The sequence below is a fragment of the Monodelphis domestica genome, chromosome 1 (assembly GCF_027887165.1).
Source record: "Monodelphis domestica isolate mMonDom1 chromosome 1, mMonDom1.pri, whole genome shotgun sequence".
Classification (NCBI taxonomy): domain Eukaryota; kingdom Metazoa; phylum Chordata; class Mammalia; order Didelphimorphia; family Didelphidae; genus Monodelphis; species Monodelphis domestica.
This window is the reverse complement of record NC_077227.1, coordinates 448,241,515-448,255,794: the sequence shown is the minus strand read 5'-3', so window position 1 is coordinate 448,255,794 and position 14,280 is coordinate 448,241,515. Positions and strand designations below refer to the sequence as shown.

The 14,280-nt window shown below is 37.0% G+C and overlaps 2 long non-coding RNA genes across 5 annotated transcripts in view; one reads left to right on the top strand and one right to left on the bottom strand.

Annotated features, from left to right (window-relative positions):
- The window catches only part of LOC103103619 (uncharacterized), a 34,407-nt gene extending 22,912 nt beyond the window's left edge, over positions 1–11,495 (bottom strand). The window contains exons 1-2 of the long non-coding RNA XR_458250.3: positions 11,354–11,495; positions 8,313–8,389 (exon numbers count right to left, since the gene is read on the bottom strand). This is a non-coding gene — a long non-coding RNA (uncharacterized LOC103103619). The remainder of the gene's footprint in view (positions 1–8,312; positions 8,390–11,353) is intronic.
- LOC103103793 (uncharacterized) overlaps positions 1–13,676 on the top strand; it is a 50,673-nt gene extending 36,997 nt beyond the window's left edge. For all 4 annotated transcript variants that reach the window (XR_008915304.1, XR_008915303.1, XR_458253.3 and 1 more), the window contains one exon: positions 13,535–13,676. This is a non-coding gene — a long non-coding RNA (uncharacterized LOC103103793). The remainder of the gene's footprint in view (positions 1–13,534) is intronic.
- The last annotated feature ends 604 nt before the right edge of the window (positions 13,677–14,280 follow it).

The following is a 14,280-nucleotide window of genomic DNA, read 5'->3' as shown; positions in this document are numbered from 1 at the left end:
TCAGCTGTTGAACCTTCTTCTTCTTATTATTATTATTATTAAGAAAACTTACAAAATGTAAAGTTAATGACTTTAATTATATCAACTCAAAAGATTTTTATACAAACAAAACCAATGCAACCAAAATTAGAAGGAAAGCAACAAACTGAGAGAACATGTTTATAACAAAACTTGCAAAACTTGCTGACAAATCTTTTTTTTTTTGTATTTATAAAAGAAATGTAAACTACAAAATCTGGTTGGAGTAGACCCTATGTAAATTTATAGTTTGGTATTCCTTGTTTATTCATACCAAATTCATGCCAATTTCAAAAGAGATTTTTCCTTTCAGAAATATATGAAAGTTCCACCATTCAATCCCCCAGTCCCATTCATTAAGCCATATAATTTTGCTGCACTTCAAAATGGTCTTAATATTCAAACTATTAATTCATTTCCTCACTCTGCAGATTAGCCAACGTGTCCTGCTCCCTGTTACTCTCATAGGAATTCTGTCTTGCCTTTGAAGAGCTTACACTCTAAGGGGAGAGCTTAAAACATCCCAAAACCTTTTTGGCCAACTAACCCTACAGAAATCTGAATGTATAAGATAACTACAGAAAAAATGAACTGTTTGTTCTTCACTAGTAGCTGAGGAGTGGGCATGAGTGTGCAATATTATTGTATTACTATTAGATATAATTGCTGTCTTGGTTTAGCAGAATTACTAAGCTCTCTTTAAAAAGTCTTTTGTTATAATAGATGGATCAATAAATTGAGGAGGAGGAAGATATATTTTGAAATAAAAGTTCTGCAAATGATAATAAGAATTCATTAAAGTTTTTTGAACTTGTGAAAACAGCTTTAATAAGTTTGGGATGAGCAATTAATTATCTGGGGGCAAATGACTTAACTTGTGAACAGAAAAGTGAATGGTAAAGTCTGTAGGAGAGCAAGATTAGGTTTGAGCTAGTTACTGGACACAGAAGGTATCAGTCTTATAAGCCCAAAAGGGGATAGAATATCCTTGAATCAAGAATTTGTTTTAAAGGAAATCCAAAAAAATCGGCTTTCATTGACCACATGCTATGGAAAATCACACCTGAGACCATCACAGTGGCTGGCCATGAGGCAAATCCAAACCTAGATGCTACATAAATAGAACCAAAGGCCATTTAGCCTGAGAATCCCACGATTAGCTTATGTATATTTTGGCATAAGATTTCTGAATCACCAAACTTGTCAATTATGTACTGTTTTTAAAAAAAAATCTTTTCTCCTTCATTGAGAAAAACCTAATCTTGATTTCTTTTTTTTCCCTTCTAACCTTGATTTCTGATTAAGAAGAGTTTTACCCTCACTTTGGCTGGAGGTCAAGCCCCTGGAGGCTCATTAAGGATTATGACAGTATTAGAAAGCAGGTAAAGAAGGACTCTCCATTAAAAGCACCCATGACCCTTTATCCAAAACCCTTTGAAATAAATATCAACAGGGGCAGTTATGTGACACAATGAATAGAGACTCAGGCCTGGAAATGGAAGGTCCTGGGTTCAAATATGACCTCAGACATTCCTAGCTATTTTACCTTGAGAAAGTCATTTAACTCCATTTGCCTAGCCCTTGCCTTTCTGTCTTAGAGTTGTCACAAAGACAGAAAGTAGCAGTTAAAAAAAAGAAATACCAAATACTTGCATGAACTGGTAGGCATAAGCTTTTGGTGGAATCTGAATGTCCTGGTATTAATTAGAGATGTATTCCCAATGTGGACGTATTTATATTAGATACTAAGATCACCAAGTTGTTAGAAATATACATATGGGGGGATGAGCATTTTTATAATGCCTTTTATGTGTCAGATATTTTGCTAAGTGCTTTATAAATATTATCTTATTTAACGATCATAACAATCTATGAGGAAGGTACAGTTATTATCCCCATTTAACATTTGAGGAAACTGAGGTAAATGAGAGCTTAACTGACTAGCTCAGGGTCTCATAACTAGTAAATATTAAATCTGAATTTGAATTTAGCTCTTTTCTGACTCCAAGTCCTGTGCTCTATCTACTGCATCACCCAATTGCATACATGTCATCCGGGAATGGAGTAGAGCACGATATGACTGAATGAGGATATTTGGATGGAGAACATTTCTTTATTTAAAGCAATGGTACTTTGAGAATCAGTGATTTTTATCATTTCATCCCTCATTGCCTTACTAGAACAACTTCATAAGTTTCTATGACTGAAAAAATCTGTACCCTGTGGTCAAAACAGTGATCAGATCACAGATTTAAAGAATGTATTAACCTTAGAAATTATATGGAGAATGAGATGAGAAGATCAAAACCCAGAGAAGTGGCTTATTCATGATCACACAGGGAGTACTCAATCTCTGAAGAAAACATAGGTCCTGTGTACCCAGAGCCCAAAATCATTTCATTATAACAAATAAGCTTCTGAACTTCTCTAAAATTGTCTGGCATAATGCACAGGGGGAAAATAGATAGTCCTTTGAACTAGAGTACTGTAAATTTTCCCAGTTGAGTAGCACCTACCAGAGCTTGTGATCTATTGAGGACCCAGAGTCATTTTCAGATGTCAATTAAGCATCAGAACAGGTTTCTCAACCAAAAGAAAGGGACACATTAAACAGATTTTTATTTTTTATTATAAATCCCCTTTTAGTACCACAAAATAACATCTCAAAAACAGAAGTCAGTCTCACTATATACAAAAGAGGAATGGCATTAAGAGGAAAAGAATATCCCTATCTTAGAGCACCAGGTTTAATAAGTGGTTGTCATCCCTGACTTTGGATCCTTGAAAAGGACTTCAACACATTTTTTTAATGTAGCTTGTCTTAGATAGCAGTGGATCAAAGACACATTACCAAGCCTCAACCAACTCTATCATAAGCATGGACCCTGCAGATTTGGTAATGTGAAAGCACCAATATGGGATACTTTAGTTTAATCCCATATTCCTTTTATTCCCTTTATGTGGCATACCCCTCCAATGATGCCAATGGAAAGGGAAAAAATGTTATAAAAGGGACTTGAGAGACAGCCATTCTATCAACAAACATTTCTGATTTACCTGTAGAAATGCTTAGTACATAGTAAGCCCTTAGTAAAATACATTCTATCTATATAGCTTTCTTCCCTCCTTCCCTCCTTACCTCCCTCCCTTTCTTTCCTCCCTTCCTTCCTTCCTTCCTTCCTTCCTTCCTTCCTTCCTTCCTTCCTTCCTTCCTTCCTTCCTTCCTTCCTTCCTTCCTTCCTTCCTTCCTTCCTTCCTTCTTTCCTTCCTTCCTTCCTTCCTTGCTTCCTTCCTGTGAAGAAAAAAATTACTGATAGGAATTATCAGCTTCCTCCCTAGACTCAACTCTCTTGGTTCTGCAGAGACAAGCAGAGTGGGAGTAAGTGCGGTACATGGTTATGTGACTTTTTAAATAAAATAATGGGTAAGAGGGATTTTGCTTATTTTTGCAGAAAAACAAACTACTTCACCTTTAAGGCAGAAATCCTGAGCTCCCTTGGAATTAATCTTCTATTTACATGTTAAATAGGTCTTCTAATAGGGTTTTTCTATTATCCCTCTCCATCTCTCTTCTCTTTCATTCCCTCCCTCCCCAGTCCTCTATCTCTCTCCATCAGCCTCTCCTTTCTCTCCTGTTCTATTCTCCTCTTTTCTTCACCTTCTCTCCCTGTTGTTCCCTCCTCATTTTTCCCTCCCCTTCCCTTTTTTCTCCTCCCTGTCCCTCCTTCTTTCTCTCAATACTGTATCTCTCTTCTCTCTGTGTCTCAAAATTCTACATCAGTCAGCAGCCCCAGGGGACTGAGGTCAGTAAACTAACATATGTGGATTTTAGAAAAGATCCTGATAGTGGCAAGGAAGGGATGAGGGGGGAGAGGAAAGCCAAGGCATCTGTTTTCCCTGACCCTGCCTGGAAGTCCAGCAGATGGCGCTGGACAGCATGTTATGTGTCTTGCATCACCCAGAGACTTAATGTAGCACAAGACTGCTCAAAAAAAAGTTTCTAGAGCAATTCCTAGACTGAAACAAATGTTTGTTGAATTAAGTAGTGATTTCCTTCAGTCTGCAAGACTCTTTTTACTGGCTATGTTTTCAGTCTTTAGATGTTAACATATGCCATATATTACTTTTTTTTTTCCTGGTGGAGTAAGGGGTACCCAAGCACACTTAAACCAACCATAACTGCTCATGTCACTTAGCAAAGGTCTGAATTTTCCGATAGAATAACTCATAAAACTTCCATATTAAGAGCTAAAATGCTTTAGAAGACAAAGAAATGCTGAGAAATGTAAGTAAACACAGCAGCTTTGCTTTTTCTTGCTAAATAAACAGTTTAGAGGGGGTAGAGGATTTTTTAAAAATTAGGAACAAAAAAACGGGGCATGAGGCATGTAAAGAAAAGAAACTCAAATGATGGGGGGCGAGACTAGAGCTCTTGGGGGTTCCTTGTTAAATTACTGGATGCCTCTTAAGTGCACTGCTCATAAACATGTAATTGTTAGGAAAATTCAATGAATATGACTCAGTCTTTAGTTTTCGGGGGCTGCTAAATGCTGAGACACCAAATGCTACTATTGTCAAGAAGTTAGAAGAAACATTCTGATGCAAGAGTGAAATGAGGACAATATATATGAATTGTAGTGTGATTGTCCCAATGTATCAATTGGCTCCATTAGTCTAGAATAAGTATGTATTTAATGCATGCCATAAAATTAGTCTTCTCAAAGTAAACAAGGAGCGCCTGTCTGCATCTCCAGCAATTCGTGTGGACAGCTTTGTTTGGGATAATGGATCTGACATAAGTAAAAACAGTGGGGATTAAATAGACCCAAGCAGAATAAATATGACTAATTGTCATCTCCTGGAATCAATGTAAACAATGCTAACATTCAGAACACTTTGGAAAGTACAGAATGAGGGGGGCTGGTTGGAGGGTTAGTCACTGTACAATTGATTCATAACCAGATTTATAAAATTGCTCCTACCCAAACTGGGATTGAGTACCAAGGAGGTTTTCCTTGACTCACTAAGTGAATAAAGCTTTTAGAATATCCAAGGCTTTTTACTGATCAGATGGGGGTGGGGGTGGGAAGAAGGTTAATGTCGCTGCAAAAAATGAACACACAGCTGGGATGCTATACACAGACCCATTTTTCAGCTTTCCTTTCGTCGACAATGCTTAAACTTTTGCAATGGTCACTGCTTCACTAACCCAATTTACACATTAAAAACGTCGTTTCAAGTCTTGTGTTTTCTGCTTCTTTTGCTTTTGGCAAAAGCACCCCATTACTTATTTTCCCATTTGTTCCTGTAGAGTACGTATGCTGGAATGGCTGTGAAATATCCCAGTAGAAATTCTGTCTTTAATTAAAATGAACTCCTATTACCACATGTATTTGTTTTCCTAGCTGGTGTGCAATGTTCTTAGTTAATACTAAAGGGGGCCATTAGAAAGCAAGAAATATTCTCTGAGCTTTGAAGCTCAGCCGTTTTGAAATTGAAATTGTATTTAAATCAGGAGATTAAAGGCAATGATAAATTGTATTCATTTTGAAGGATATGAATTTTCCCAATTTTGTCATTAGTTATGTTTAATGGCAGTTCACCTTTCTGTGTGTTTGTTTTTACCTCTATTTTTTTTTTTTTGTGGCAACTGATTTTGCCAACAGAAAGTCGTTCATTATTCCAAGGGATGCTGTTTGTACAGTGAATGTTGCTCAAAAGCTAAATGAAACTTTAGCTCTCTGAGTAACAGACACTTCTCAAACCCTGCCAAACATTTTAGATATTGCATCTACTTCTTTTAAAATTGAAAATCATAATTAGGATCAGACTTACAACTGTTAGGCAAATAAACCCATCCTAAAATCGAAATAGCAAGGATTTCAATCTCTTGTATGGAATACCTCTACCTTTTACACAAACAAGTGTCAGCAAAAGAAAAGGGGGGGGGGGCAGTGAAGGGAAAGCAAGACATGATTGTTAGGATATAAATGATATGGGTTTCTTGTCACCCCATTTTTAGCTTATTTCAAATCATATTTCTAGCTTATTTCAAATTATATTTTTAGCTTATTTCAAATTATATTTTAGCCACCCCACTATTTCTCCACCCTTCAACAAATACAGCATCTACATAAGTAAACCTAATAAGTCTTGTTAAATCATATTGCTGTGCAAATTGGTATAGCTCCTAAATTGGTGAGATTGAAAATCAGTGTGACCAGACAGTTGTGTTTTATTTTTCTCCCAGAGCTTTTATTTTGCTGTATAGTCATGTTTTTCAGTGTTATTTAATCTTACAAAATACAAGGTATCAATGTGTGGAAGTAAGCTTCCTAGAACTGGAAAGATGAGTCTAGAATAGAATATTTTCCAAAGAGATGAAGTCAATGAGCATAAAGACCTGTTGAAATACTGACGGAAAAAATAAACCCAAGGACACACACACACACACACACACACACACACACACACACACATGTTTGATGATAAAAACACATCTGTCTATGAAAAGAAAAACCTTTTCAAATTAACAGAATCAAAATGTAGTCACTTGAGGGGAAGAAAAATTTTATCCTGCCTCTGACCACCAAATATTCCTAAAATCCTTTCCATGTTTTAAATGTATATGAAAAAGAAAACAAAAAACAAGAATTCACAATCATGTGAACATTAAGGATTTAAAAAAATGAAACTAAATGTTCTTATTTAGTATTTGGAAAATATTATTTAAATGACCATCCCCTTGTCCTATCACATTTAAGTTGGTTTCACTTCTCTCTTTATCACTTAATTTGTACAGTTTCCAAATCGTAGTGATTATCATCTATTAGTACCCCTAGTGACAGAGGGCAGGGCACTGTTGTATCAGAGTTAATAAAGCAGAAACACAAGCCTAATTACTAGGGGAGATAAGTCATGCTGGCAAGATTTACCTTCCTCAAGGTTTGTAGCCTATATAGACCTGACTGCCTCAGAATAAGTCAAAGAGTACAGAGAAAGGGTGATAGTAGCAGAGACTTAATTCATTTTCATAATAGCAGCATTGATCAATCCAAGGAATCATCTTACCCAAAGGACTGCATGGCATATGCTTATATCTTTATTGAGGAGTGAAGGTCTATTCAGGGATCAAATCAGCTACCATGTAGAACACAAATTGTGAATTAAAACATGTTAGACAAACGCACTTATGGCTTTTATTAATATATTTGTATCTTTCGATAAAGTGCTTGTGGCCATATGTACATTGCATGTATGGTTTCAAGGGTTTCTACACAGCCATCTATGTTTGCAACTATATTTGTGTAAAGCCACATGAGTACACATGCAAGTATGCCTACATATGACATGATAAAATCATATCTCTATTCAATTATCCAGCAAATTATACTATTATACAAATTATAATAATTGCAAACTGCTCTGGGATTTTTTTTAATACAACAGACTTTTAAAGAAGCACTGCTTATTTTCTTGGTTAAGTGCCTATTTATTCATCACTGTATTTCTATCTGTCCATGCCTATATTCTGCTAAAAATATCTGCACCTACTTCTCTTCAAACAATCATTTATGAATTTTCATACATATAAATCCCTCATAAATCTTTTGCCCTCACCTCTATTATCCTGTGAGAGCAAAATGGTAAGTGAACTATCAGAGGAAATGCAACTACCTGCCTAAAACCTAAGGCATATTAAAGGGAAATCACTTTGTTAATTATAAAATAGAGAAAAATAATAAAGGGAGAATTATGTAAATAGGATTCCTTGTAATCAATTGTGCCTAAGTATCAATCTATTCAATGGGATAACAGAGGATCAGGGTTTGTGTTATGTAACAGCATCTTTTATGTTCACAAAATATTAAACTCATTAGGTACCTTGCCCAGTTAATAATAGTATGACTCTTAATGAACTTTAAATATATAAAATGAACTTTAATAATGGGTGAAATGGTGAAATGAAACAGAAAGCAGCTGACATTTTTCAACAAAATTAACTTATAGCCAGAAATACATGGATTTCACTATCTCACCAATCTGGGTGGGTATCAAGAATGTCTGGCGAGTTTCAAGTCTCTATACATTTATTTTGATGATTTGCTATGAAGGTATTGACATGATTTTTCTTTTGGCCAGAAAGGAATACTAATAATTTTCTTTCATGACATGTTATTAAATTGCCATGTGGCTTTAATTACACAAAAAAGTCCCCTTGGTAGGGGTACGCTTTAATTTCGGCTTGAGGTTTACGATCCTATCTGTGTCTATTTTAAACGTAAGTGGATTACCTTCAGTAAAGATCCTTTTCCTGCCCTGGCTTGGCTGTCCCATACTATTAGGCAGTATACATTCAGCTTGTACAAATCTGTTAATACATAAAACCATAAGAAACCGCTTATGCTCAAACCAGGTTAGAGTGAAGACATCAGATTAATATTTGATCATGTAGAAGTGCTCTTAATCAGATTTACTTATTTCTCTACAGAATGTTTCTGCAATTATCATAATTGTTGTGCTAAATATGTTTGTCTTTGGATCTGGCTTTGGGCATAATCTTCTCTCTTGAAATCCACTCAATGTGGGACTTGAGATTCCAGGACAAAACCCAATTAATATTAAGATGACAGCCCCTGATGAGTTCCCCCAGAGCCAGCAGCTGAGCAGACTCTGTAACATTCTTAAGTACAGACTACTTGAGTGATCAAGTGCATCTAAGGGAGACACACAATTCAATAATCCCTTTCTCAAGAAAGTCAAGAGCCCTGTGAGATACGGGTGAAATCAAAGGAACACATCAGAAAGAAAATGACTGCTATAGTCTTCTAGCGTCTCTATTAAAATGCAAAAGTTATGGATTTTTTTCGGGGTGATGGGAACCTTTTCTGTTTCCATTGATTTCTTTTTATAGCTTGATGATTTCTCTAAGATTATCTTAAAAGCTTAAAGAAAAAAGGGGCTCATCAAAAGGTATCTTACATGACAAAGAACATATATAGTTTTGGTTACCATTGTGTGGCTGGAGAAATATACTGTACAGAGGGGGAAGAAGCCCTGTTAATTCATTAGCCTGGAGAAAAAAAAAGTCTTGGGTCTTCACTGAAGAAATGTTAATCTAGTCTGACACATTTGAAGGCCCATGACACAGACATACAGCCCGCTACTGTCCCACTAATGAGAGATGAGTGGCCAGCTTGATACAATCCCACCGATGGCAAACATAGAGTGAAGGAGAAGTAAGCTCAAGAGAGATGGATATGTCAAGAAGAGAGATTCATTTGTATTCCCCCCCACTTGAATTTTCTAGAAGCTAGCTACATCTTTCATCCACGAGGGCCATGGGTTTCTAATCTTATCAATGACTTTCCTAAGTTTACCACAGTGTCCAAATTGAACGTGGCAGTCCATTGATTTGAAATCAGAAATTGGTTTTCTATCATTTTAGAAGTAAAGCACTGAGGAACAGCAAAAAACAGCATGCTGATTCTAAATGGAACTATGATTTAGCCTATGCTACTTTTGCGAGTGTTTATAAGATTGAAAATGTCTATTCCTATTCCAGGGTTCTGGATAGGCAGTAGAGCTCTTTTAAGCAGCACAATACTACATGAAATGAGTTTGGGGAAAAACTTTCCCATGGGCTTAAACAACAAACAAACATATATTTGGGGGACAGCTTACTAATAGAGTGATTCCTAGGATTATTGCCATTTGACTTACTACTTGGTATCTATTTACAGGGAATGGCTAACCTGATAGCCCCAACAAGCACCAGGGCCAGGTCCCTAGTCTATCCAGAGATTGCTTACTTTGCTTGTGCATGACAGGAAGTTAAACAATATTAGACTTGGCTTAGTATGTGGTAAATTCTAGAAACAGGTTCTATACTCTCTGCTCTCTAATCTGCCTTATTTGGTAGGTAGCATCCTCTCCTATAGTAGACCATATAAAAAGCCCACTTTTATGGAAGAAATCTGGGATCACCAGAATGCTTTCATGGGAATAATAATGGAGGTCTCCTCCTCTCCTCCCTGTGGGGTCTTTCCTGTGTTTCAGCTTCTGAGTTGTGCTGAAATCAGGTTTATTCCGATGTCTCTGAGATAGCAGGTTTTAAGCCCAAAGCCATGCTGAGAGTTCCACTGCCAATCCAGTCCCAGCTTCCCCACCATACTAATCATAAGGATTTGAGTACATAGGTCTGAGAGGCCCAAGGAAAGAAAGAGCAATGTTGAATCCAAATAGATTGTTTACTTAGGCAAACACAGACAGTAATAGGCCCAGAGCCACTTGCCCTGAAATTATGAAATATTTTAAAGAAAATAGGCGCCCATTGCTTTCCAGGGTTCCTTCTGATTAGCATTCAAAAGAATCAGAGGAAAACTGGATACCTAAATCATACATATGTATATGCCTTTTAAGCTTTATTATCAAGGCAAAATAACCCCTTACTTGGTTAAAATCCAACTTGAGAGTCAACATACAAAGGTGACTGCACTGTAATACTAGACATATCTGCATTATGTGGGCATGGTACCGCTCCACCAGAATCTCTCAATGGTAATTATTATGCCAAGCACCCTGTTGGCACAATTACACTAAAGCTCTAATTAGTAGCAGTAAGATTAGAACCCCTACATGTTAAATCTGTAGAAGCAAAGCTGAGTGAAGGATTTAAAACAGTTTCAAAACATTGTATTGTCTTTATTACAGTCTTTATACTTCAGTAAAGAAGGGTTTTCTATAAAATGCACTTAAAATAATCTGGTCCTGTCACTAAAAATAGGAAAGATAAGGTAATTGCAGTCAAACCTTGCTAGTCTGCTGCTACCTAGGTGCATTAAATCTGAAATGAAAAATCTCGGCAACTTCAGTGGGAGAGACATGCTTCCTCTCTGCTGGACAAAGTGGCATTTTTCTAACCCGTCTGCCTGAGCAACCAGAGAAGCTTGCAGGGGCCGAGCTGGATGGGAGTGAGTTGGCTTCCACTACAGGTTTTTCTCCACCTCTGAAAAGCCCAAAGGAGAGGAGGAGGAGACAGAAAGGAGGAAGAGGAAAGGAGAGGGAAGGGGAGGGGAGACCGGAGAAGAGAAAGGGAGGGGGAGGGATGGAAGAGAGAAGGGCAGAGAAGAGAAAAGCGGAGGGGAAGAGAGAAGAATGAAGTGGAGGCGAGGAACAGAGCAAAGAGAGGAAGAAGGGATGGGATGGAAAGGAATGGGAGGGAAGAAGAGAAAAAAGGAGGAAGAGAGGGGAAAGGGAAGGAGGAAAGCAAAGCAAAAAGGATGGGAGCAAGCAGAGTTTCATCACAGTCTGATCTCAGCAAATCTTGATTTACCTGTCTCCTGAGGGACTAGAGCAGGTGTCCCAGTCTCTGCAGCCCCTTCCCGGGGTTTAGCTTGGCATTGGAGGTGTTAGATCCTTGCTCTGTATTGGTTGGCTCTGTTGAGTGGGGAGCCAGAGAAGAAGGTGGGGGTGGAGAAGGTCATGCCCTGTAAGTGTACTGTTTGTCCCCTCCACTGTCAGGCTCAGAATAGGACAAAATGCTCTCAACACACTTCTGAGTAGTTTATGAGGTTTGAAAGATTGTGGTGAGTTGCACTCATAACATAAAGTAGGTAGTTAGGCACGGATTAGCAAATGCTGGCTTCTAAGTTTGGAGCCTGGGGTTTTTAATTGTCTTTCCTCCTGAAACTATGCAGTCACGACTTCATGCATTGTTTTAAGGAGGAAAAGTAGAGTGCCTTGGAAAGAAAAATCTCCTATTCTGTCTTTTTCTCTCCAGAAGGGACTGCATCAAAATTCTTGAGTTCTAGCAAATGTTAACAAATTCCAAAACCATGATGTGAGTCTGCTCCATGTTCTCAGATTTATTTCCAGTGTTAGAATGAGTAGCCCTGGGTTCAAATCCGGACTTTATCACTCAACCATAATTGTGCTATCTTAACAATTTCCTTGACCTGACCAAACGTCAGTTTTTTCATTTATGAAATGAGGACAATAATCTTTGCTTTGTCTACTTCGTTGGTTTGATATAAGGGTCAAATATAAACTCCTTGTGAGCAGACACTGTTTTTATTTTTGCCCTTGTCTCCTCAGAACAAGAAACACAAGGGGTGACAATATATTTTAATTAATATTTGTTCAGTTGAATCAAATGATATTAGTATTAGATAATTAGTATTAGATATTAGTATTCGATTATTAGATAATTAGTATGACTTCTACTGAACTGATCTTCCTAATCAATGCCATCCTTCCACCAAGTATACAGCAGGGTGAAAAGTCCCAATAACTATTCCAGCTTAGCTTATTCTTGGATCAGAAAGGCAGTATGATAATCAGATCTCATTGATAAATTTGGGCTTTTTAAAAATGAACAGTTATACTTAGAACTTTATTAATCACCATTTTCAAGCAGGAAAACCAGTATATGAAAAAGCATGTCATTAGAAAAAGATTTTAAAAAACATTGGAAAACTCAGGACAGCTCAATTCCTAAAGCAGATGCATTTTATCTGCTTTCCAAGTTGCCAAATCAGAAGATGTTGGCAATCTCTGTGGTGCAAACAGAAGACAGAAAACACAAGCTGTTGCTCAAAGGCTGCTTCAGTTGCTGTCGCTACAGGACAGCCACTTTTCAGTGGAACTCCCCATAATAACACTGATGGCATGATGGCATCCGTGCATAGATAGACTTTAGAAAACCTTAGCTGAGTGGCTATAAAACTGTCTATACAAATGCAGTGATATGAATGCAGGCTTCCCTTGAATCTTAATAATTTCATGCCTCCAGTCCATGCTTTTTATGTACTCAAGTTCTCCTTACTGTAACACCATAGGGGGATAGTATCATACCTTTCAGTTTCTATGTTTCATCTTGGACCCTCCTCCATCTTGTTAGGCTGTGGGCAATTCCAAGAGGGGAAAACCTTCTTATGCCTTATGCATCAAGTTATTGCTTCCATCACTTCTGCATTTATGTGGAATTATGCCTTATCAACAAAAGTAACCTTCAGCAAAGTTAATCTTTCAGTAACTGTTACTTAACTATTAAATACATATTACCATGATCATTTTTATTTAATGGAAACAAATAACAGTTAATCTTATTGGGAGGTTAAGTGGGTTTACTTGGTAAAGGGCAAATCCCTTTGAATGTTTTCTTTTTTAGAAGAATAGTTTTAGTCCCTGACAGATGGTCTTTGTCTGAGTCTCACTTCAGAGATACAGTTTCTTTTTACACATTTATGAAAGTTGTAGATATAGATACTTAGTAATATGCTGTAGAATAGGACAAAGAGCAAGCTTGATGGACTGATCGGATTAGATTTCAGATCAGTGACAGATGGCTGGTTTAGCAGTCAGATAAAATTAAAGGGAAAGGGGGCGGGGTAGGGGGAAGACCACTTTCCTAGTAAAAGTTACATCCCTTACTACAAGGCAAGTAAGTGGGATACAGGTTTCTTACTATTAATGAGTTAATTTTCAATTTTATATGTGTATTTTTTTTTTGCAGGAGAGAAAAGTCATTTATTTGGCTTTACGAAGGAAATTTACATTTCTGCTTGAAGGTCATCAAAGGAAAAATAAGGAATATTAAAATTCAACAATTTGCTTTTTCCATTAAATGAAAAATGAGAATTCCATTTACAAAATCACATTTGAAGTTTATGTGTGTGCATGTGTACATACGTGTGCATATGTGTGCACTCATCACTATCCTACTCCACCTCCATCTTGTGCAAATTTTAAGCCAATGGTTAAATCCACATTTTTTGCTTACTCCATATGCTCCATTTAAACTTATAACATGATTATAACCTTAGTCAAATAACCATACAACATATTTAGTGGTCATTTGTCACACTAAAATTATTCATCAGTGTCTTGAGTAAGTCCAGTCATATTTATGCATTATGCCGTCCCATGTTTTCTGGCAATTTCGTTTGCTAGGTCCCAGAGATTTACTGTGTCTGCTTTTTTATGACTGACATAGCAATAACCAGATTGCAAAGATATTTATGTTGTTTGTGGCTTAGCAAGATAATTAAAGGATATAAATTAATCAAGTGCAATTAATTAGAAACTTTATGTTCACAGCAGTCCTTCTTTGCATGTATAATTTATATTTATTGATTTCCTGGCTTTCATTAGCCTATGAGATAACAGCAAAAATGCATTAGGGAAGAAAATGTACAATTAGTGCGAGAGTGAGCCCTGGCATAATTGATAGATCAGCACATGTTTGGGGCAAATATAAAG